This window comes from Aotus nancymaae, unplaced genomic scaffold (genome assembly GCF_030222135.1).
Source record: "Aotus nancymaae isolate 86718 unplaced genomic scaffold, 86718_ANA_hifiasm-v0.15.2.pri h1tg000049l, whole genome shotgun sequence".
Classification (NCBI taxonomy): Eukaryota; Metazoa; Chordata; class Mammalia; order Primates; family Aotidae; genus Aotus; species Aotus nancymaae.
This window is the reverse complement of record NW_026988463.1, coordinates 10,435,690-10,459,389: the sequence shown is the minus strand read 5'-3', so window position 1 is coordinate 10,459,389 and position 23,700 is coordinate 10,435,690. Positions and strand designations below refer to the sequence as shown.

At 49.8% G+C, this 23,700-nt stretch overlaps 1 protein-coding gene across 1 annotated transcript in view; it reads left to right on the top strand.

The window, feature by feature from the left end:
* Positions 1 to 1,057: 1,057 nt before the first annotated feature.
* The window catches only part of EMP2 (epithelial membrane protein 2), a 61,321-nt gene continuing 38,678 nt past the window's right edge, over positions 1,058 to 23,700 (top strand). The window contains exon 1 of the transcript XR_010337349.1: positions 1,058 to 1,184. The gene's annotated coding sequence lies outside the window, so the exon portion shown is untranslated. The remainder of the gene's footprint in view (positions 1,185 to 23,700) is intronic.

Here is a 23,700-nt window from a genome sequence, read left to right as displayed (position 1 = left end):
GATGTCATTTCCGGGGACACTAAATCCCAGGACTGTGGGTTGAAAGGCTGTGGTGAGTGGTTTGTGTGAGTGTGTGTGTGTGTGTGTGTGTGTGTGTGTGTATTGGTGGGGGGAGTGAATAGGGGATCCTGGAAGAGTCTAAAGACTCGTTGCTGGGCATCTCACACCAAGGCCAGGACTCCAGGTGAGATAATACAAATAACAATGGCGACGTCTCTGGAGCAGGTACCATGAACCAAGCGTGGTGGACCTAATATCACCTTCAGACCTTGCAACCCAAGGAAACAGTTCCTATAATCATACCCATTTCCAGAAGAGGAAACGAAGGCAGGAGAGATTATGTAGGAGCTTGTAAGTTCAAAAAAGGCCAGAGAAGGTCGGGCGCGGTGGCTCAGGCCTGTAATCCCAGCACTTTGGGAGGCCGAGGTGGGCGGATCACAAGTTCAGGAGTTTGAGACCAGCCTGGCCAGTATGGTGAAAGGCCGTCTCTACCAAAAATACAAAAATTAGCCAGGCGTTGTGGTGGGCGCCTGTAGTCCCAGCTACTGGAGAGGCTGAAGGAGTAGAATCGCATGAACCTGGGAGGCAGGCGGGGATCGCACCATTGCACTCCAGCCTGGGCTACAAAGCGAGACCCCGTTTGAAAAAATAAAATAAAAGTCCAGAGGAGGGGTTCTAGAGCAGGGAGCCCGGATTCCAAAACTCCTTAGGGAGGAAGAACAGGGAAGAAGAAAGAGGAAGAGAGGGGTGTGGAAACCTGCAGGGAAGGGAGACTCCTTGCTCCCAGGAGCCTCCCTTTCTCCCTCTTCTTCCCCTCCTCCCCGCCATCCCCACCCCTCTCCCCGCGTGGCCCTTGCCACCGGCTCCGCCCAACTTCGCCAAAGAGCCGCCGAGAGGCGGACGGGGACTGAGGGGCGCCTGGGCGCTCTGGGGCTCTGCTTTTCCCTCCAGGCCCCCGTCCCTTCGCCAGCGGCCCCTCCCACTCGGCGCTCCCGGCTCCTGACGTCACGGCCCGGGAGGCGGGATCGAGGAAGGAGGGACCGCGGGGGAGGAGGCTCCACGCAGCCGAGAGGGTAGAGGGAGGGCGCGCAATCCCAGCCCAGAGCTTCAAAACAGCCCGGCGGCCTCGCCTCGCTCCGTAGCCCGTCAGTCGTTCCAGCCGCCAGCGCAGCCGCCAGCGCCAGGTGAGTTGCGGGCGCGTCCAGGGCGCGGGGCGACATCAGGGGTCCCCAGGGTCGCGTGCGCCGGGGCAGCAGGGACGCGACTCCTCCACTTACTGGACCAGGAGCGGCCCCCGGAATTGGTGACGGTAACGGGAGGGCCGAGGCGCCACCCATGCCGCCGACCTCCAGTCTACGCCGCGCTCGCTTGGGCCGCCGAATTCCACTTTTCTCCACCTCGGGACAGCTTCCCACGCCTTTTGCGCCGAAGCGGGCGGGAAAAGTTTGGGGAGGAGTCAGGGCGCCTCCCCCTCGCCCTGCTGGACGCACTCCCGGGGCTCTCGTAGTCCAGGGCGATCCCTAGGTCGCGTGAGGACCACCGGGCAGCGTCCCCAGCCTCGTCGCGCGGGCAGGACTGGTGCGCCAAGGCCGGACCAGTGGGTCCTCTTGGGCTGCGTTCACCCCTCTCGGCCCCTGCTGCTGCTCCGTCGCGCCCCCGAGCGGCGAGGAGCGACTTCTTGGGGGTCTGGAGTGGTGGGTGAGCCCGGAGGTGCTGCTGGGATGACACCTCTCTCCCTGCCAACTCTATTAGGGCTTGGGGGGGCTTTAAGGAGTCAAGACCACACCCATGGGTTCCAGAGGGAGGGGAGACTGCAGCTCGGGGTGTGGATCCTATGTCCTCCTCCCCAAATCCAGAGACCTGAGCGTGCTCCAGGGAGGTCTTTTGGGTGAAGATGTGGGGCTGACATGGGGACTCTGAAGACACCACAGGGCAACGCTCTCCCTCCAGGCTCAGAGTCCAACGCCTGCCAGCTTCAGATTTGGGGAAGGGAGCACTGCCCCTCCCAAGCTCTGAAGGTGTGCGCGCGTGTGTGTGTGTGTGTGCGTGTGTGTGTGCACTTTGATTTTATAATTCAGCTGTGTCTAAGTAAGGGGCTTGGAGAGGGACTTAAGAAGCCTGCAATTCAAATGGTGTGATTCCACTTTTTTGAGACACCTAGAATAGGCAAATTTTATAGACAAAGTAGAATGGTGGTTGCCAGGGGCTGGGGTGCCTGAGAACGGGAAGTTACTGTTTAATAGGACAGAGTTTTTGTCTGGGAGGGTGAAAAAGTTTTGGGTATACATAGTGGCAGCGGTTACACAGTATTATGAAGGTATTTAATGCCACTGAATTGTCTGCTTACCATCGGTTAAAATGATGATTAGGACGTTATGCAGTTTTATCATGAAATTGTTTTTAAAAAACACCTCCAGCCACATCTGCAGTCCAGTCTGAATCAGAGAGAAATCTTAGAACTGACACGCTATTGCTGGGCACCTCTTCTTGGAATTCGGTTGTCCAGTTAAGAAAGCTTAAAGAGGATGAGGAAGGGACGGGGTCCTGGTTTCCCAGGAGTCACACAAGGGAAAGGATGGCGACCTGAGCTGCTGGAGGTTTGCAGTCGCTGGTGCTCGCCCTCCATCTCGGTTTCTCCCTGGGAGCCTCACCCCTGAGCTGTTTCCAGCACACTCCCCTGTTACAAGTGGGGAAATTCAGGCCAGCCATCCAAGTCAGCTTGCTCAAGGCCGCTGAGCTGGTAAATGCAAAGAACTAGACCTTGAACCTGCATCTGTCTCCCAAGCCCTCCCTTTCTTTCCACCTGGAGATGCCCTGCTGATTTGCAGGGAATGAGGGGAAACCCTTCTGGTGAAAACAGGGCGTGGATGCCCATGGGGGCCTTGGCAAATGCCAAGCTCACAGCCCAGGGAGAGGCATGGGGGTGGCAGGAAGGTGCAGAACCTGTTTTCCCACTGAGGATTTTTGAATCTCACCACCTCCACCCCCGTGGGGAACCGGGGAGTCAGTTGAGTAGGAGGCAGAGCACCAGCCACATAGCCTGGAGCCTCCTCTGCCCCTCAAGTGGAGAGATTGAGATGTGCCTGAAATCCAGAGAACGTGTTTGTGTTGGAAACCATGGAGCTGACCAGCTGGGTGGGTGAGGGCAGGGCCAGGCGTGAAGAGGGTGGGGCTTGGGGCTGACACTGCTCCACCCCTGGTGGGAGGAGAGGGTGAACCCGCTCTGGCTGGCATCACCCCAGGTTAGGGTCTAGCTAATGAGGAGCTAACAGGGTTGGTGGCATTTGTGGAGCACATCCCTTTAGCAACCACTCCCTGCTCCCCTGTTCCCACCCCAGTAATGGCACTTAAATCCTTTCTTCCCTGAATGGAAGTGAATGTTTCACCTCAGTTTCTTTTCTCTGCCTCTCACATAATATCTTCGCAGTAGGAGCTAAAACCACATGCCAGTGTGCACAGACTCCTCATTTTCCAGCAAAGGTAATTAACAGGGAGGATCAGCCAGCCCATTTTTTACCCTAGGCATAGAGTGGCACTCCGTTGCCCTCACATCTGCTCTACGGCCTTCCTGGTTGGTGAGGGCACAGCAAAGGCCACTTCTTTGTCGTAGTAAACTCCACCAGACATGACCAGGAAGGGAAGTCTGTCGAGATGAAAATACATAAATGTCTCTCCAGGCCAGATGAGGTGGCGCCGGACTGCTGGCTGATTGGTGAGGTTTGTTTGGGAAGCAGGAGTCCAGCCACCCTCCAGGGGGCAGGGGGAAGTGTGTGTGTGTGTGTGTGTGTGTGTGTGTGTGTGTGTGTGTGTGTTGCAACATGTGGCTGCTTCCCAGCTCTGTGACCAAGTGGGAAGTCTGGCACGGGCTATGGGGGCTAAGGTGGGGTCGGGATGGGGTGGGGCTCTCCATCCAGAGGGGAGGTTGCAGCCTTACTTACCCAAAGGTGGGGTGGGGCCCTAGAAAGTGGGATTGATGGGGCAGAGCTCTACCAGAGGAATGAGTTAAAGGGCCCCCTTGGGATGCCTGTGCAGAAGGGGTGTGTGTGGGGGGGTGTCTCAGGAGGGCAGGTGATTGGCAGCAGCAGCTGGAATGAATGAAGAGGGTAGCTGGCATCATAGAAAGGACCAGAGGCCTGACTTTTGGGCGATGGCCTCAGCATGTGCAGGGAAGGAATGGGGATTGGTGTGGTGGCGGCAGAAGAGGAGGCTCCCCTTCTCACCCCAGGAATGATGACGTCTGGCTCCCTGCAGAAGTTAGCCAAAGTATGCAATTTCAGCAGCACTGTAGCAGGAATCAGATGCATCTGGCTCTTGTTAGGGACAGGCCAGGGGGGAGTCTAAAAATATCAGAGGCAGAGCTGCCACCCAGTGAGAGTGGCGGGCTGGTAACCTGACACCTGGGTGGAGGTTGGCGGTGGTGACCAGGGCACCGGTCCTGCTCCATTCCCCAGGTACTCAGCTTCCTCCGGCGCCTGAAAGGGTGAGAGCTCACTGCATTCAGGGCAGCCCTGGGCCAAGATTGGAGAATTTCAGGGTGCAATAATGTTAGAAAGCCCCAGTGTGACACTCACAGCCAGGGACACTCAGAGAGGTGGAGTGACTTGCCCAGGTCACACAGCAATTTGGCAGCTGACCCAGGACTAGATCTAGGTCACAGCTGAGGGGAGTTCAGTGGATTCCAGGCCAGGGTCCCCAGGATCTGGGACCCTTATGGCACGTGTCATCTGTCTGGGATGCTGGATTTCCGTGCTCCTGTGCTGATGGGACAATGGTGGTCAAGAGCTCTGCTCAGGCAGTAGGTCACTTCCCATTGAGCGCTGAGTTGGTCTCAGGCACAACTGTTGAACCCTGGGAACGCTGGCCCATCTTGGGGCAGGATATAGGGAGGAAGGTGGCCGGAGGAGAACCGGCCAAATGAGTCCCTCCCTCGTTCCTGTGCAGCGACACTGTTGGTTTTGTTCGTGGAGTATCTCCGGTGCTTAATGAGTAGTTGTTAAAGTGAATAATTGAATTCCTGGGGCCCTCATCTTCCTTGGCAAGCCAGGCTTCTGATGATCTAAAAGGGACTGAGGGTGAAGAAGAGACTTCTCCAGTTCCTGCTCTTTAGGGACAGGCTAGATGACATCAGCTTCCTAGAACTCTGGGTCCAGAGCTGAGGGAGGGGTCACCAGGGTGATATGTGGCACCAGGATTGTCCTGAGAAATCTAGGATGCAAAATAGCCATCACCATGCAGGATACGAACACAGACAAGCAAGCTCCTCAGTGTAGACTACTCATAATCTAAGATCAAGCAAGTTTTCCCAATAGCACAGTCACGCGCTTTGAAGATTTTTCTTTCTGGTGATCTGATCACAAACTTCTCTGAACTGTCTTTCCTCAAAATGCAATGAATTTTAAAAATTTGCAGTAAATAAATAAGACCCAAAGTTGTCTCATTCATCTTATGAATGCTTTCCAAAACATGTGACCGCTGGTGGTGTACAGGATAATTCTCAAAGGCCCATGGCATAAGAACAAAAAAGAATAATTATGTCTTCTTCTTGGTTGGTGTTGGGGAAAAAAAATGTAAGTATCACACAAACCCAAGGTTTCACAGATACTTCTGTTTAGGTTGAAACAAAAGTTGATGCTGTAAATTTTAAAACATTCTAAGATACTTGAAGAATATAGTTAATAAGCACAGTGGTCCCTGGGTTTGGCAAAAGTCTGAGTACTAGAGTGCCTGCTTTTTGGGAGATGATTTTTTCTGAGACAGAGTTTTGTTCTTGTTGCCCAGGCTGGAGTGCAATGGCACAATCTGGGCTCACTGCAGCCTCCACCTCCTGGGTTCAAGTGATTGTCCTGTCTCAGCGTCCGGAGTTACTGAGATTGCAGGCATGCGCCACCACACCTGGCTAATTTTGCATTTTTAGTAGAGATGGGGTTTCTCCATGTTGGTCAGGCTGGCCTCGAACTCCCAACCTCGGGTGATCCACCATCCTCAGCCTTCCAAAGTGCTGGGATAACAGGCATGAGCCACCATGCCCGGTGGGAGATGGCTTTATACGAGGGGCCAGAATGGATGTGTCTCACTTTTAGAAACACAGCTCATCCGGAAGTATCTGAGAGATCCCAGCTCAGGTCCCTCTTTTGCAAAGAGGCCTCTATGTTCAGCTTCAGACCGAAACCTATCACTTAGCTTCCTTCATCTTTAATGAGGGTCATGATTCCACTCTGATGACCTTTGCTAGTTGTCTCAGGATCAGAGGAGATGATAGATTGATGTACATGGAAGTGGCTTGATTTGTTTGTGGTTTGCTTGAACCAAAGGAAGGCCGAGGGAGAGGCTGGCTTCCTCACTTTAATCTTGATGGGTTATTATTAAACAGCTCTGTGCAGTGATCTGCTGCAGGCTTTGGCAATACAATGGGGAATTTCCCTGTCTTCAAAGGAGGTTATAATCTGGTGATGGGGGTGACAAGTCCACGAATGCAAGCTCCAGGACCAGGGCCATCAGTTGTGGTTTCAGGAAAGCCCACTGTATGTGGTATACAAAGGTTTCCTTAAGCCTGTGGGGCTGGAGATGGGCTTGGGAGGATCTTTCGAATTCCCCAAGCAGAGATGGTTCGAGGAAGGTCAGGCAGCAGGGAACAGTGAGAGAGTAGGCAGAGGTTAGCGGGTGTGGTGGCACACACCTGTATTCCCGGCTACTTGGGAGGCTGAGGCAGGAGGATCACTTGAGGCCAGGGCTTTAAGGCTGTCACCTCGAGACTGCTGAGAGCTATGATTGTGCCACTGCACTCCAGCCTGAGAGACAGTGAGACCCATCTCTTAATTTTTTAAAAAAAAGTATGTATAATTTTTTTTTATTATTATACTTTACATTCTGGGGTACCATGTGCAGAGCATGCAGGTTTGTTACATAGGTATACATGTGCCATGGTGGATGGCTGCATCCATCACCCCATCATCTGCATTGGGTTTTTCTCCTAATGCTATCCATCCCCTCTCTTCCCACCCCTATTATCCCTCCCCTAGACCCCCAACCCCCAACAGGCCCTGGTGTGTGATGTTCCCTTCCCTGTGTCCATGTGTTCTCACTGTTCAAAACCCACTTATGAGTGAGAACATGCGGTGTTTGGTTTTCTGTTCTTGTGTCAGTTTGCTGAGAATGATGGTTTCCAGCTTTATCCATGTCCCTGCAAAGGACATGGACTCATCCGTTTTTAAGGCTGCATACTATTCCATGGTATATACGTGCCACATTTTCTTTATCCAGACTATCATTGATGGGCATTTGGGCTGGTTCCAAGTCTTTGCTATTGTGAACAGCACCGCAATAAACATACATAGGCATGTGTCTTTATAGTAGAGTGATTTATAATCCTTTGGGTATATACCCAGTAATGGGATTGCTGAGTCAAATGGCATTTCTATTTCTAGATTGTTGAGGAACTGCGACACTGTCTTCCACAATGGTTGAACTAATTTACACTCTACCAACAGTGTAAAAGCATTCCTATTTCTCCAGAAAAATATATGTATGATTTTGAAAAGGCAGAGATTATGAGCCGGGACCCTGCTTGAGGAGTAATGGTTGCCTGGTTTGTCTTCAGTGCTGCGTACGTGAAGGGAGGGATGAGGGAGGCCACAGTGTGGGGTCGGCTTCCCTTCTATATCCCCAGGAACCTGGCCAAGGAGGCAGGTGTGAGGATTCTCACAGAGCATTGTTGGAATAGAATATCCAGTGATAGATAAGAAATGAAGAAAAGGAAAAATGGAAGCCACCTCAATATTCATCAGTTATTTTGCAGAATATTTTACAGCAGTTAAAAAGAACAAGGGGCCGGGCACAGTGGCTCATGCCTCTAATCCCAGCACCTTGGGAGGCCGAGGTGGGTGGATCACTTGAATTCAGGAGTTCAAGATAGTGGCCAACATAGTGAAACCCCGTCTCTATTAAAAATATAAAAAATAGTTGGGCATGGTGGCGTGCCCCTGTAATCCCAGCTACTTGGGAGACTGAGGCATGAGAATTGCTTGAACCCAGGAAACAGAGGCGGCAGTGAGCCGAGATCATGCCACTGCACTTCAGCCTGGGTGACAGAGCAACACTCTGTCTCAAAAACGAAAACAAAAAAACAAGGTTTATCCATTGTACCAAGATGGGACGAGCCCTATGGCATTACTGAGTTAAAAAAAAGAACAACCAGGAGAGGTATATGTGGAAAAATGTACTGTTCATATAAACATAAACAGAAATTCTTGTGTTTTCCATGGCCTCACATGTTTATAGGAGGAACAATGTCTGGAAGAGACATCCCAGCAGATCCATGCGGTTGCCTCTCGTGGGAGGGGAGGGAAGGAACTGGATTGAAAGGATGCAGTCTTATCTCAAGTCTTATCTGTAACCGAGAGACTGTCTTCATCAATTACCTACTTCAATAACAATGCACTCATTTTCCCTGAGCTTGGCAAGTGATGGAGGTTGTGCAGGTGTGAGGGTGGGGAGCTGGAGATGATGAGTTGGGCCATGAGGTGTCAGAGACTCCATGGATGGCCCAGTTAGGGACTGTTTTGGAAATCCAGAGACGAGGCAATGGTGAGCAATCTGAGCAGGGGTCGTGCAGTCCCCATGGAGCATCCCCCTTGGGACCTCACATTTCGAATGTCAATGAACATAATGTATTTCCAGCCTGGGTGCTGTTCACGGGGTTAACAGTGGCCAGATGTGGTGACTTAGGCCTGTAATTTAGAACTTTGGGAGGCTTAGGCAGGATTGGTTGAGCAAAGGAGTTTGAGACCAGCCTGGGCAACAGAGTGAGACCCTGTCTCTACAAAAAAAATACATAAAAATTAGCCAGGCATGGTGGCAGGCACCTGTAGTCCCAGCTGCTCTGAAGGCTAAGCTGAGAGTATCGCTTGAGCCCAGGCATCTGAGGCTGGAGTGAGCTGAGATTGCTGCTGCACTCCAGCCTGGGCAACAGAGCAAGACCCCCACCTCTAAAAAGAAAAAAACAAACAAACAACAACAAAAACACTGGGCAGACATAGTGGCTCACGCCTATAATCCCAGCACTTTGGGAGGCTGAGGCGGGTGGATCACCTGAGGTCAGGAGTTCCAGAGCAGCCTGGCCAACATGGTGAAACCCCATCTCTGCTAAAAAAATTTAAAAAGTTAGCCAGGCCTGGTGGCAGGTGCCTGTAATCCCAGCTACTCCGGAGGCTGAGGCAGGAGGTTCACTTGACCTCAGGAGGTGGAGGTTGTAGTGAGTAAAGGATGTGCCGCTGCACTCTAGCCTGGGTAACAAGAGCAAAACGCCATCTCAAAACAGCAACAAAAACCGTGCTGACCACTCCCTTTCACTCTGAAGTGAAGGGTTGTTTCTCTCATAGAAATGATGGAGGAGGCACTTTGGGGTCCCAGTTTTCTTGTAGTGGACATTTGTCTTTGGGGTGGGGATGGGAGCTTCTCTAATTCATCGCAGTGTTCCAACCATGAGGTCCACATCTGTCCCACAATGAGAGCTTAGTAATCGTGGCATGAATAAAACGGTGTCTGCTGAGGGGTGACAGGTACATTCTGAAGACATTAGGCAGATGCCTGTGGATTGTGGGGGCTGCAGGGGAGTGTGTACAGACATGTGGAGGGTCAAGGGGGTGCTATTTGCAAACTGACTCCCAGGCTGGGACATTTATTCTGGAGATAATCCTGAATTCCTGAACTCAGGAGTTCTGAGGTAGGTCATCTATGCTGATTGATTCCTCATGCGTTCATTCTAACATTTACTGGCCACCTACTATGTGCTGGGCAGTGAACAAAAATAGACTCGGCTCCTGTAATGAAATTTATCTAGCAGTGGGTGAAGGATCATCTATGGGAGGGTCAGGAGAAACCCCCATTTTTTTTTTTTTTGAGACAGGACCTCGCTGGGTTGCCCAGGCTGGAGTGCAGTGGTGCAGTCACAGCTCACTGCAGCCTCGAACTCTCAAGCTCAAGTGATCCTCTGTCCTCAGCCTCCTGAGTAGCTGGGACCACAAGTGCACCCAGTTAATTTTTAAATTTTTTGTAGAGACGGGGGTCTCGCTTTGTTGCCCAGGCTGCTCTCAAATTCCTGGCCTCAAGTGATCCTCCCTCCTCGGCCTCCCACAGTGCTAGGATTACAGGCGTGAACCACTGTGCCCAGCTGAAACCCAAATCTTTTAAGGGCCTTTGCTTGCCCTTATCTGTCTAGGGTACAGAAGAAAAATGAAAAATCCCCTCTTTGTCCTGCTCCCTCATTTACTTTTCTGAATATATTTAGATCATCAGAAGATAAAATCTTTTGAGTAAAATGAGGCAAGGTAGCCTTGAGTCCTCTCTCTTATTCATGGGGAAAGTGTCTTGAAATTCAGATGGATGGGTCACGAAGCCTGAAGCCCAGGGCCTGCAGTCCAGGAAAAGCTGACAGCGGTGGACCAGGCTGGTCTTTGTGCCAACAGTGGTGGCCTCTTAGTACACACCACCACCACCCATCACCAGCTAACACTGAAAGCCGGGAGCGGTCCTCTGTCGCTTCATGCAAACCTTCAGTCCTTCTATAATCCATCCCCCTCTTCATCTCAGTGGCATCTGTCTTGGCCCAGACTGCTGCCATCTTTTGCCTTGACAATTGCACAAGCTCCATGACCTCTGTCCGTGCAGCTGCTCTGGCCTTGCAGTCCATTTCCCATATGCATCCAGAAGGATCTTACACAAAGCCGACCAAGTCCTTCTTCCCCCGCCCCACTTAAAATTCTTTAGTAGTTTCAACTGCTCCTTAGCGAAAACCAGGCCTTACATGATCTGGCTCAGAGGTCCTTGGCTGGCTGCCCATCAGAATTTCCTGGGGAATCTGGATAGAATGCTGATGTCCAGGCCCCACCTGAAAGTAATGATATCAGAATTTCTGGAGGCAAGGGCCAGGGCACAGGGTGTTTTAGGTGCCCCAGTGCGGTTGGTGGTGAGACATACTGGTGTAACCCCTTCCCTGGACTCATCACTCTGTCCTGTTGCTTTCTACTCTGGCCTAATCTTTTTCCTTAGTTCCTGTACCTCTTAATTCCCTCTCACCACTGCTGCTACCTGCTCTTCCCTTGACCTTCTTCCACATTCCCTTCCTCTCTCTGTCCAGCTAATTCTCTTTATCCTTTAAGACTTTTAAGGCTCATACCAGGCCAGGCATGGTGGCTCATGCCTATCATCCCAGCACTTTGGGAGGCCGAAGCAGGAGGATTGCTTCAGGCCAGGAGTTTGAGACCAGCCTGGGCAACATAGTGAGACCCCATCTCTACAAAAACTAAAATAAAAATTATCCAGCTATGCACAATAGCTCACGCCTGTAATCCTAGCACTTTGGGAGGCTGAGGCGGGTGGATCACCTGAGGTCAGGAGTTCGAGACCAGCCTGGCCAACATGAAGAAACCCTGTTTCTACTAAAAATACAAAAATTAGCCAGGTGTGGTGGCGCATGCCTGTCGTCCTAGCTACTTGGGAGGCTGAGGCAGGAGAACTGCTTGAACCCAGGAGGTGGAGGTTATAGTGAGTTGAGATCATGCCACTGCACTCAAGCTCTGGGTGACAGAGCGAGACTCTGTCTCAAAAATAAAATGAAATAAAAATTAGCTGTGTGTGGTGGTGTGCACCTGTAGTCCTAGGTACTCTGGAGGCTGAGGAGGGAGGATTGCTTGAGGCTAGGAATTCAAGGCTGCAGTGAGGTGTGATTGCACCACTGCACTCCAGCATGGGTAACAGAGCGAGACTCTGCCTTTAAAAAAAAAAAGACTCACCGTTTTTTCAGGGATACTATCTAGCCCTAAGTTAAGTCAGATTTTATCCTCTGCCATTAGTTCTGATGGTATTTGTTTAAGCCCAGCAAGGGCTGGTAGGGACAGGGACCATCGCTTCCTATCTGATAGTTCACCAGGGCAACCCAGTAACTGTCAAGATACATCCCCAGCATCTCAGCAGACCCAGGGGAGGAGTGAGAGAAGGGTGATCCCGAGCCTTGGGGGAACCCTGAGCTGGAGGCTGCAGGGGCAGGAGGTTTGGAAGTCCTGAGAGGTCACTAGGGTCAGGCCAGCTGCACTTTCTGCCTCCTGCAGTTGGCTCTGTCTGGAGTCACATCAGGCCTGAGTGGCATGATCAGTATCCGTTTATACCAGTGTGACATGGGGTCACATTCTTCCATACTAGAGCCTGAGAGAGGCTTAATCATCGACACACCCAGAGTGGGGTCTGCACACCCGCAGGCGTTTGGAAATGACTTCTGTAGCATACAGGCGATGGTAAAGATGCTCATATGTGTGTCAATGTATTACTTAAGTGTCCCTTGGCAAGTGATGCTGATTTTCCATTTACAGTGTGGTGTATGCTTAAAAATGAATCGGGCTGGGTGTGGTGGCTCATGCCTGTAATCCCAGCACTTTGGGAGGCATAGGTGGGAGGATCACTTGAGTTTAAGAGTTCAAGACCAGCCTGGACAACATAGGGAGACCCTAATCTCTACAAAAAAGTTAAAAAAAATTACCCAGGTGTGGTGGCATGCACCTGTAGGCCCAGCTACTCAGGAGGCTGAGGCAAAAGCATCACTCACCTGAGCCCAGGAGGTCAAGGCTGCAGCAAGCTGTGATCATACCACTGCATTCCAGCCTGGGCAACAGAGGGAGACCCTGTTTTACAAACAAAAACCAAAACAGAACAAACGTTTTAAAAATGAATCAATTTAAGCTTAATGTGTTTTAAGGAAAACTGTGAGTAATGAGTAGAACAGGTGGTGCACACACAGAAATGATCACAGTGGTGTGACTGACACTGGGGGCCCACCGAGGTCCCCTTTGCTGGATCATGTGCCTGTCTCCTCCAGCTGTCATGAGTGCAGGCTTCAAATGACTTTCTTCTGGGTTTCACTCAAGAGCCTCCCTTAGAAAATCCCTAGCACAGCCAGGCAGGGTGGCTCAAACCTGTAATCCCAGCACTTTGGGAGGCCGAGGTGGGTGGATCACCTGAAGTCAGGAGTTCAAGACCAGCCTGGCCATCATGGTGAAACTCCATCTCTACCAAAAATACAAAAAATTAGCCGGGTGTGGTAGCAGACGCATGTAATTCCAGCTACTCTGGAGGCTGAGGCAGGAGAATCACTTGAACTCAGGAAAGCAGAGGTTGCAGTGAGCCGAGATTGTGCCATTGCACTCCAACCTGGACAAGAGTGAAACTCTGTCTCAAAACAGTAAAAAAGAAAAAAAGAAAATTCCTAGCACAAGAATTTGCACCTTAGCCTTTGCTTCTAAGTAACTGGACCTAAGGCGGTGATGCTCAGGGAATGCGGCTTTAATCCGACCCTCCTCTTGGTCTGTCTCAGAGGAACTGTGGCCCAGTGAGCAGGTGGCACTTGCCCCAGGTTACCCTGTGACTCCCTGGCAGAGCCAGGTGGAGGAAACCAAAGATAGAGGAAGATGCGCCAACGTCTTTTCCTCACTCGCTGGTGTGTTAGTGGGACCGGGTTTGCCACTCTAGCAGCAGGGTCTTGGTGTTGGGAAAATAAGTCAGTTCTCTTTCCCAGGAGGCATCGTGAAAAAAGGATTTGCTTTGGTACCAAGCAATCTGAGAGGCACTTGTGAATATACGTGTAAATATGTAATAATACATTTTATATGTGTGTGTATATATATATAAATAAATATAAATATATGTTGGTGTATATGCTATACTTGACTGCAATTCACCAGGAACGTGAGGCAGCTGGTGCTTGAAATGTTTTCATTTAAGGGCCAAGGGAAGTGGTTTGCAAACTTTGCTGTTTATTGAAATCACCAGGCATCTTTTTTTTTCAGACAGAGTGCTGGAGTGCTGTGGTGCGGTCTTGGCTCACTGCAACCTCCACCTCCTGGGTTCCAGTGGTTCTTCTGCCTCAGCCTCCTGAGTAGCTGGGATTACAGGCACCTCCATCATGCCCAGCTAATGTTTTGTACTCTTTTTTTTAAGTAGAGATGAGGATTCACCACGTTGGCCAGTTTGGTCTCGAACTTCTGACCTCGTGATCCACCCACCTCAACCTCCCAAAGTGCTGGGATAACAGACATGAGCCACTGCACCCGGTCCTACCAGGCATCTTTTAGCACCTATTGGTGGGGGCCGTCCCCAGAGGTACTGATTTAATTGGTTTAGAGTAAAGAAAGCCCCAATGCTATGCCCTTCTACTCCCGCAGCCTGATTTCTCTGCAGCCCTGGCATTGCTGCAAATTGATCGTGCTTAAGCCTTTGTGTGTTTTCTGTGTCTATCTTCCTTCATTCTATAGCTCTGGGCTACAGAATGAGGTAAGATGACGGTGAAGGGTGTGACTGTTCCACTCCCAGCTCTGCCACTTACTGGGGGTGTGACCTTTGACAGGCTACCTAACCTGGCTACCCCTCCGTTTTCTCATCTATAAAACGGGGATTGCTATGAACCTAAGCAGACAATACTCTGAGGGAAACTATCTCAAACGCCTCCGTTCTTCCATTTTCCCCTTGCTCTTGTGGCATTTCGTGCCTCACATAGCGGAGTCCATGTACAGCTCTGGCAGAATGGGAATCAGGAAGAGCTTTGGTTTGCTGTATGAGGGTGGGGCGGCCCTGGCAGTCCTCTTGCAGGAAACCCAAGTATCCCCACTTTGCCTTTTCCTCAGGGGGTCCTTAGGGCTCCTGGAGAACTAGTGTCCCGTCCTGCTGAAGCCCCACCTTGGACTTGACCCTCCACGCCTGGCCTTACCTTGAGCTTCCTGGCCCTCTGTCCTTCTCCCTCCCTGGGCTGTGGACTGAATGCCTGGATCACCCACCCAGGTATGTTCCAGAGCCTGGTCTGAGCCCCTATTCCCCTTGCCGCAGGCATCCTCACTGGTGTTTCCAAGCAGTCTCCAAGCAGATCATGAGCCTTGGAATTATTTGTACTCCCTGCCCTCAGAGGAGTCAGAGAGCCGGAGGCTGTGGGGCTGCCAAGGGGAAGAGAACGCTATACTGTCATCTCCACAGGCCCTCATTGGAGATTTCCCTGCCAGCCGTGCAGGCTTGAGGCTTCTTGGTGAGACCTGGAGTGGGGATGAGAACAGCCTTGAAAATTGCATTCCTCACTCCACTGTTAATGACTTGAATATCTGCTGTGGGCCAGGCACTGTGCTGGGCATGGGGACAAAGCAGTGATGAGACAGACATAAATACCTGCCTGTTGGGAGCTTCCACTCCAGAGAGGCAAGACAGAAAGAAGAAGTGAGCAGAGATAAATAAGAAAACGGCAGATAATGTTTAGTGATTCAAGAGCTGATGGCAGGCAGCTCATGTAGACCAGAAAATTTGGGGAGGCTTCTCTGCTGACTTAGGAGTTGGGGCTGAATGAAGAGAAGTCAGTTACACCAAGATCTAAGAATGTTCCAGAAAGAGGGAACTGAACATGCAGAGGTCCCACTATCCCGAGGGGTGGGAGGTGAGCTTAGTTTGTTGTGGTGAAAAGAAAGGGCACTGGTTTGGGGCATGAAACCAACTTGACAGTTCTTTTGAGCTCTCTGTGAGGGCCAGGACCCAGTGGTCCATGTCTTCCTGTCCTCCCACAGTGCCTGCAAAGAGCCTCACATGCTCTGTGTACTCAGTGAACATACCGATGGACAGGTAGCCACCTGTGGAAATGGGGACACACATGCCCCACCTCTTGGGGTATTCAGAGAAGTGGAGAACTGGCTCTGTCCCAGGCCCTGGCGGGTAGCTGATCACTTGTAGCTGTGGCATGGTCTGAGGGTTGAGAGGGATCCCGGCCCAGACCAGCCCTTTAACTCAAGACCGTGGCTCCTGACCCGTGGTTTCCACCCTCCCTCCCACAGCAGGGGCAACAGAGGGCCCTTTGATCAGGGTGTCCTTCTTGTATTAGACTCAGGGGGACAGAGGTATTGAAATACCGGCTTTCAGTGAACTCATAACTTCCTGGTTTTTAAAACTCTTTGTTTAAGGAGGTGTTTTTTTTGAGATTCTTTTTGTTGTGTTCCTTTTTTTTTTTTTTAATTCTGAGATGGAGTTTTGCTTTTGTTGCCCAGGTAGAGTGCAATTGGCGTAACCTCAGCCACTGCAACTTCTGCCTCCCAGGTTCAAGCGATTCTCCTGCCTCAGCCTCCCGAGTAGCTGGGATTACAGGCACGCACCACCATGCCCAGCTAATTCTGCATTTTTACTAGAGATGGGGTTTCTTCATGTTGGTCAGCCTGGTCTCAAACTCCCAACCTCAGGTGATCCGCCTGCCTCTGCCTCCCAAAGTGCTGGGATTCACAGGTGTGAACCACTGTACCCTCCTTTTTTTTTTTTTTTTTTTTTTTTTTTTTTTTTAAGAGACAGGGTGTTGCTCTGTTGCCCAGACTGGAATACAGTGGCTTGATCATAGTTCACTGCAGCCTCAAACTCCTGGGTTCATGTAGTCCTCCTGCCTCACCCTCCTGAGTAGCTGGGACTACAGGTGTGTGCCACCACACCTGACTAATTTTTTGATTTTGTAGAGATGGGATCTTGCTATGTTGCCAGGGGTAGTCTCAAACTTCTGGCTTCAAGCTATCCTCCCACCTCTGCCTCCCAAAGTGTGGGATTATAGGCGTGAGCCACTGTACCTAGCCTGTTTAATGAGTTTTTGAAAGCATACTATTCATTGTATTTTCATGTATTCACAGATATATGTGACCATCACCACAGTCAATTTTAGAATATTTTCATCACCTCAAAAAGAAGTTGTAAAGCTTTTGGATATCATCTCCCAATTTTCCTGCTCTCCTTCAGTTCTAACCAGCCACCAATCCAATTTCTTTCTATGGTTTTGTCTCTTCTGGACAGTTCATCTAAATAGAATCATAGAATATGTGGTCTTTTGTGCCTGGCCTCTTTCACTTAGCGTAATATTTTCAAGGTCCATCCACAGCATGGCATGGATCAGTGCTTCATTCCTTTTTATGGCTGAATAATACTTCATTACATGGATGCACCTATCTTATGTATCTATTCATCTGTTGATGGATGTGTGAGTTGTTTCTATCTTTTGGCAGTTGCAAATAATGCCGCTATAAACATTCATGTACAAGCTTTTTGTGGATGTATGTTTTCATTTCTCTTGGATGTATGTCCAGGAGGGAAATTGCTGGGTCACAGGGGGACTGTACATTTAATTGAGGAACTGACAGACTTTTGCACAGTGGCTGCATCATTTTATCTTCCTACCAACCATCTATGAGGAGTCCGATGTCTCTGCTTCCCAAGGTTTTAATTTAATGCCTCTCCTGGTGCCTAGCTCCTAGGAAGCGTCCAGTGGTGAAATTCTGTAGGACTAGACCAGGTTCCTAGGGGGCCAGGGCTCCTGGGTCTAAGCTAGGCCCTGCCAGAGGTTCTGGGACAGGCTGGGGCCAGGACAATGGGCTGGCTGAGGTGGAAGGAAGTGAGGGCACCTGCTTTGTGGCTTCCTGGTTTGAGACCACTGAAGACAGAACTGGAATGAATGGAAGAGAGATCCGTGTTTGATGCTGTTTTCTGCACATGGAATTCATGATGCTGGAGTGATTTTAGATGGCTCTGTCTTCAAGTGACGTTAAATCACTCAGTGGGAAAGCGATTTCCTTTTCAGTTCTCTTTCAGTTCTTCTGATTCCATCAAGGGGGCAATCTTAGCTGAGGCTAAGGTGTTTAATGTCTCTTTAACTCTAGTTTCCCTTCTTTAACTTAGAGCAGGTCTGCAGCTTAGTTCCTATGGCAGGCAACAGCCTTGAACCAGAATTTGTGAACTTTGGGGGTAGGGGGTATTTATTTTCACAATTAATTTCTATTTATGGCAAATGATGCTGATTTTCCGTTCCCAGGGAGCCAAAATATTTCTTTTTAAAATAAATGTATTTATGTTAGAAAGTGGGTTGATTTAAGGACAATTATGAAGGAAAATCTTCCAGCTGTACTCAAGAAGGTGGTAGACAAATGACTGAAGTTTGGGAACCCTTGTTCTAAAGTTTAGGGTCCAATAATCAGACGTGGTCATGGCAATGGTGAGGTCCCCAGTCCTGGGGCACGTTCAGATGGAAACTGGATGCTAGAAAAATAATCCACGCAGCAGCTGGGGGCGGGGTGTTCTCATGATCACACCAGCACCTTTCCGCTGAGACTGCATGAGTGCACGATTCCCATTTTGTTGAGTCAGTTTCCCAGTTCCACAGCCAGACAATGTCATTAAGCAGATGCAGCATCATCAGAAGCACTCCAGTGGGATGGGCGAGGGGTCTGGGAGGACTGCCTTTCTTTCCGGCATGGCCACCCCATAGCCCCCTAGGCACGCTTGTAGGGAAATGTTACTTTGAAATTCCAAGTTCCTGGGAATGGGTTTCCATGGTGCTAGCTCAGGATCTGCCCTGGTGTTGGATTTTTCATGGTGATGTCACTTCCTGTTGGATTCTCCCCACCCCAAATCCCCAGTTAAGGGGCTCAACCTTCCAGCTCTCAGGCTGGTGAATCCATGTAGGCTGGGTACGAGGGGGCGATGCTGCATTAGTCAGGTTCTGCAGAGGAAGCAACAGGGTGCATATATAGAGAGACGTTTGTTTTAGGGAATTGGCTCATGGGATTATGGAGGCTTGCAAATTCAAAATCTGCAGGGGGGGCCAGCAGGCTTGGAGACCCATGGATGAGCTGATGCTGTAGTTCTAGTCTGAAGGTCGTTTGCTGGCAGAATTCCTTCTTGCTCAAAGGAAGTCAGACTTTTGCTCTACCAGGCCTTCAACAGATTGGATGAGGCCCACCGCATCAGGGAGGGCAATCTGCTTGATTCAGAGACCACTGATTCGAATGTGAATCTCATCCCAAAACACCTTCACAGAAACACTGTGACTCAGACAAACTGACACATTAAGTGAATTATCTGAAATGCTTTTGTTGGAGCAGACACATAGCATTAAATAACATAGAATTCCTTACAAATCACTGCCTTTTAAATTCTCTTTCACCTCTTCAAAGAGATAATCTCAGTTTTGTGCTAATGTGTCTTTAAAACTTCCCAAACGTGTGACATCCTGTTTTAGCAAAGAAATAGAAACCCAGCCTTGGACTCAGAGCTTTTGAGCAGCAGCTTGGAGCTGGAATTTAATAACAATGTTTTGTTTTCATTGTATTTATTTTTTTCCAGCACCCTCTATTTATGGCAGGTGATGCTGACTTTCCATCTCAGTTGTGATATACGGTTTCCTTTTATAAAAACGTAAGTTTAAAAAGTGAGTAAGCTAAGCAGGAATGGCAGATTTGGGATAACATTGACATAAGCGAAGCTGGGACAGCGCCTGAAGTGTCCCCTGCTTGCCCACATGCCCCGAGCTGCCTGTTACCCGTTTGCATTTCCTTCCTTCCTGGAGACTGCCCTGGTGGTTTATTTCCATTTGGTGGCTTCCTTTCTGAGACTGGTGGTAGTGGATGGGAGGAGAGAACACTGGCTCTCCGGGGAAGAGAAAGGTCGGGGGCTGGCTGTTCTATGACAGACTCCTTAACTGCGATGCTAGTGATGATTGGTAATGAGGCAGGAGGTGGGACTGGGAGGGAAGGCTCACACGTCAGACCACCAGACTAGCTAAAATAGGAACAAGGCAGAAGTACCTTTTTTTTTTTTTTTTGAGACAGAGTCTCCTTCTGTCACCCAGGCTGGAGTGCAGTGGTACGATCTCGGCTCACTGCAGCCTCCACCTCCTGGGTCAAGTGATTCTCCTGCCTCAGCCTCCCGAGTAGCTGGGATTACAGGCACCTGCCACCACACCCAGCTAATTTTTGTATTTTTAGGAAAGACAGGGTTTCACCGTGTTGGCCAGGCTGGTCTTGAACTCCTGACCTCAGGTGATCCACCCACCTCTATCTATCTCCCACAGTGTTGGAATTACAGGCGTGAACCACTGCACCTGGCCAGAAGTGCCTTTCCATAAGGCATGTTCACACAGAAGTGACTGCTCCTTTCCAATGCAACTGCCTGATGCCTCCCTTTTCCTAGAAATTTATGCATAATCTACCCCCTAACTTGTATCTACTTAAAAGTGGGTATAACTATGACTGCTGAACTGCCTCGGACATACTGCCTATGGGGTACCCCTACCCCCAAGGAGCAGTCCCTCTGCTGCTGCTGTACGCTGCCACTTCAATAAAAGTTGCTAACACCACAGTTCACCCTTGAATTCTTTCCTGGGTGAAGCCCCAGTTTAGAGGCTCACCTGCCCTGTGTCAGTAACACTTTGTAGCATTTGCTATGTGCTAAATGCTGTTCCAACTACTTTCACTTCATTATCTCCCAGCAGTCCAGGGCGTAGGGATACCGATGTCATCTCCACTTCAGAGATGAGAGGAAAAATACAGGCACTGTGTGGTTAAGTTGCTAGTCTACAGTCCAGTCAGTCTGGCTCAAGTCTGTGCTCTTACCTCATTTTGCTCAAATTACTTCCTGCTACCCAGTGGCCCCTTCCTATATTAACTCCCAGATTAATCAGGTGGGGCCCTGGTTTCCTAGTCCTGAGACTCCTTCGGCCTGGCTGAGTTGTAGACAGTGATGCACAGCCTTTGACTTGCCAGCAAAGATCCATCTACAAAAATGATAGGTCTTGTTACTTATGAAAAAGGACGAAGTGGCTGGGTGCATGGCTCATGCCCGTAATCCCAGCACTTTGGGAGACCAAGGTGGGTGGATCTTTTGAGGTCAGGAGTTTGAGAACAGCCTGGCCAATATGGTGAAACCCCATCTCTACTGAAAATTCAAAAGTTAGCTGATGTGGTAGTGTGTGCCTATAGTTCCAGCTCTTGGGAGACTGAGGCAGGAGAATTGCTTAAATGCAGGAGACGGAGGTTGCAGTGAGCTGAGATTGTGCCACTGTACTCCAGCCTGGGTGACAGAGTGAGACTCCATCTCAAAAAAAAAAAAAAAAAAGAAAGCAAGAAAGAGGAAAAGCTATTAAACTAAGAGTGACTGATGGCCTGGGGATTACTTGAAAGTCATCAAGACAAGGTACTCTGTGAAGGAAAGAACATTCCTAAACTAATGGGCGTGAAGCTGGGGAACACCCTGCATTTGACACCTGCCTCACCCGGAGCAACTTAATCCGTGTCAACCTCAGTGTCATGCTGACATGCTGTGTGCCTGTAGGTACATCATTAACCCTCTCTGGGCTGCAGTGTGGTTTTACTGGGTGGCATAATTATAGGAGCTCCTTGGATGACAGCAGCCAGTGGTGAGCTTGTTAATTGACAGGGTCAGGCAGCAGTCATTGGCAGGATGGCAGTTATTAACTGCTCTGTGAAAGCTCCACAAACTAACAAACATCTAACAAGTATTTGCTGAGCAACCTTGGGCACGGGGGAAGGTGAGTGAGTCATAGTTTCTGTCCTTGAGGAACTCTGAATCAGATAAAGCAGTATCTCCACTGTATCAGTTAGCTCTTGCTGAGTAACAAACCACCTCAGAATGTAATGGCTTAAAATAGAAAACACTGATTTTGCTGATGAGTCTGTAGGTGGGGAATTGGGGCTGAGCTCAGCTGGGTGGTTTTTCTGATCTCAGTTGGGCTCATTCGTGTGGCTGTGGTCAGCTAGTGGGTCAGCTGGGGGCTGGCTGGTTTAGGGTGTTCTTCATTGGTAAACCTTGTCTGTCTTCCAAGTGGTCTCCTATCTTCCAGCAGGCCAGCCTGGGCTTTTTCACAGAGTTACTGCGCAGGGAGAGAGAGTGGATATGCATGAGGCTTCTTGCAGCTTTGGCTCAGAATTGGCACAATGTCACACTTCTGCTACCTTTTACTGACAAAAAAAAAAAAAAAAAAAAAAGGCAGGGTGCAGTGGCTCACTGCTGTAATCCCAGCGGTTTGGGAGGCCAATGCAGACAGGTCACAAGATCAGGAGTTTGAGACCGGCCTGACCAAAATGGGGAAACCCCATCTCTACTAAAAGTACAAAAATTAGCTGGATGTGGTGGCACACACCTGAATCCCAGCTACTCAGGAAGCTGAGGCAGGAGAATCACTTGAACCGAGGAGGCAGAGGTTGCAGTGAGCAGAGATTGTGCCACTGCACTGCAGCCTGGGTGACTGAGCTAGACTCCGTCTAAAAAAAAAAAATCACAAGGCCAGCTTGGGTTTAGTGCGTGGAGAAATAGAGTGCACTTCTCGATGGGAGGATTTGATCTGCTAAAATTTTGTCTACATTTTTCCACTTGTGCACATGAGGGGATATTGGTCTGTCTTTTCCTTTCTTGTGTAATGTCTTTGTCTGGTTTTGGAATCAAGGCAGTGCTGGCCTCACAGAATGAGTTGCGGGTGTCCCCTCCTCTTCAGTTTCCTGGAACAGTTTGTTTAGAGTCGGTATTATTCTTCCTTAAGTGTTTGGCAGAATTCGCCCATAAGGCCATCTGGGCCTGGAGTTTCTTCTATGAGAAGGGACTCCAGTCTCTGGATAAACTTTTTTTTCTCCTTTTATTGCCAGCTTTTAAAGAAAAGTCTAGCTTCATTTTTTTACTTGTTATTAGCCCTTTAGCTCCCTGAAATCTGGCCCCTTTAGTCATTCATTCAACACATTTCACTGAGTGCCGTCTATCAGGAAGACGTGTTCTGAGTGCTGGGAATACCGTCCTGCAAAAACAGGGCAGGCCCCAACACTGTAGCAGGCAGATACATCATATCCAAGTAAACAACTACAAGGTAACATCAGATCCTGAGAGAGGCTACAGGGAGAAAAATAAAGGGCTTTAGTTTCCTTCTCTAAAATTGTGGTTGCCAAGTTGGCTGATGACCTAATCCTCCCTCTGTGTCCCTTTTTTCTAGTCTCTTCTCTCTTGGCTTTTGGGTCCCACCAGGCCCTCTTGGTTGTCCTCCCACCTCTGTGCCCACTCCTCTGTCTCCTTCCCTGGCCTTCTCTCCTCCATCCTTTCTTCTCTCTTAATACTTTGTCCCCACACAGGATTTCATATCTACCAGTGGCTTCGTCTGCCATCTGCGTACCCATGACACCAGGATTTCCATTTCTAGCCCCTGTTTTCTCCTGAGTGACAGTCCTGCCTCTCTTTCCAGCCACCTGAACCTATTTCCACCATGTCACCAATTTCTAAAACCAAATGAACTGTTTCCCTCATCCTTCAAACATGCTCCTTCTGCTCCCATCCCAGTCGGATCATGGCACTAGAATCCTTTGCCCCATTCCCCAGCCCATTGTCGAGTCCTGTTGCTTCTGCTTCCGGAAGCTTTCTCGGCTCTCTTCCTTTTGCCCACCCCTCTGTTCCCACCTCATTTGAGACCCTCATCATTTCTCAACAGGGCTGCTCCAACAGCTTCCCCAAATCTGCCTCCTGCTACTCCATCCTTCTGACTGGAATGGTTTTCTTCTAGAAGTAGATCATGCCTTTTCTGCTTACAAAGCTTTCCTAGCCCCCATGGCCTCCAAGATAACATTCACTCTCCTTCATGTGGTCTCCAAGGACCTTAAGCTTCTTGCCCAGAGGAGAGTCCTGGTCCATCTTGGGGCCCAGCCTGGTACACGCCCTCCTCCCAAGGGTGCCACTCTGCACCATGGGGTGTCCCAAACCCCTTGCCTGTGACACCCTCTCTGCACCACTCCACCCATCCTTAGAGACCCGGCTCAAGTGTCGCTTTCTCCATGAAGCTTCTGATGCTGCTCCCACCCCAACACAGGGCCAGTCACACCACAAGTGTCT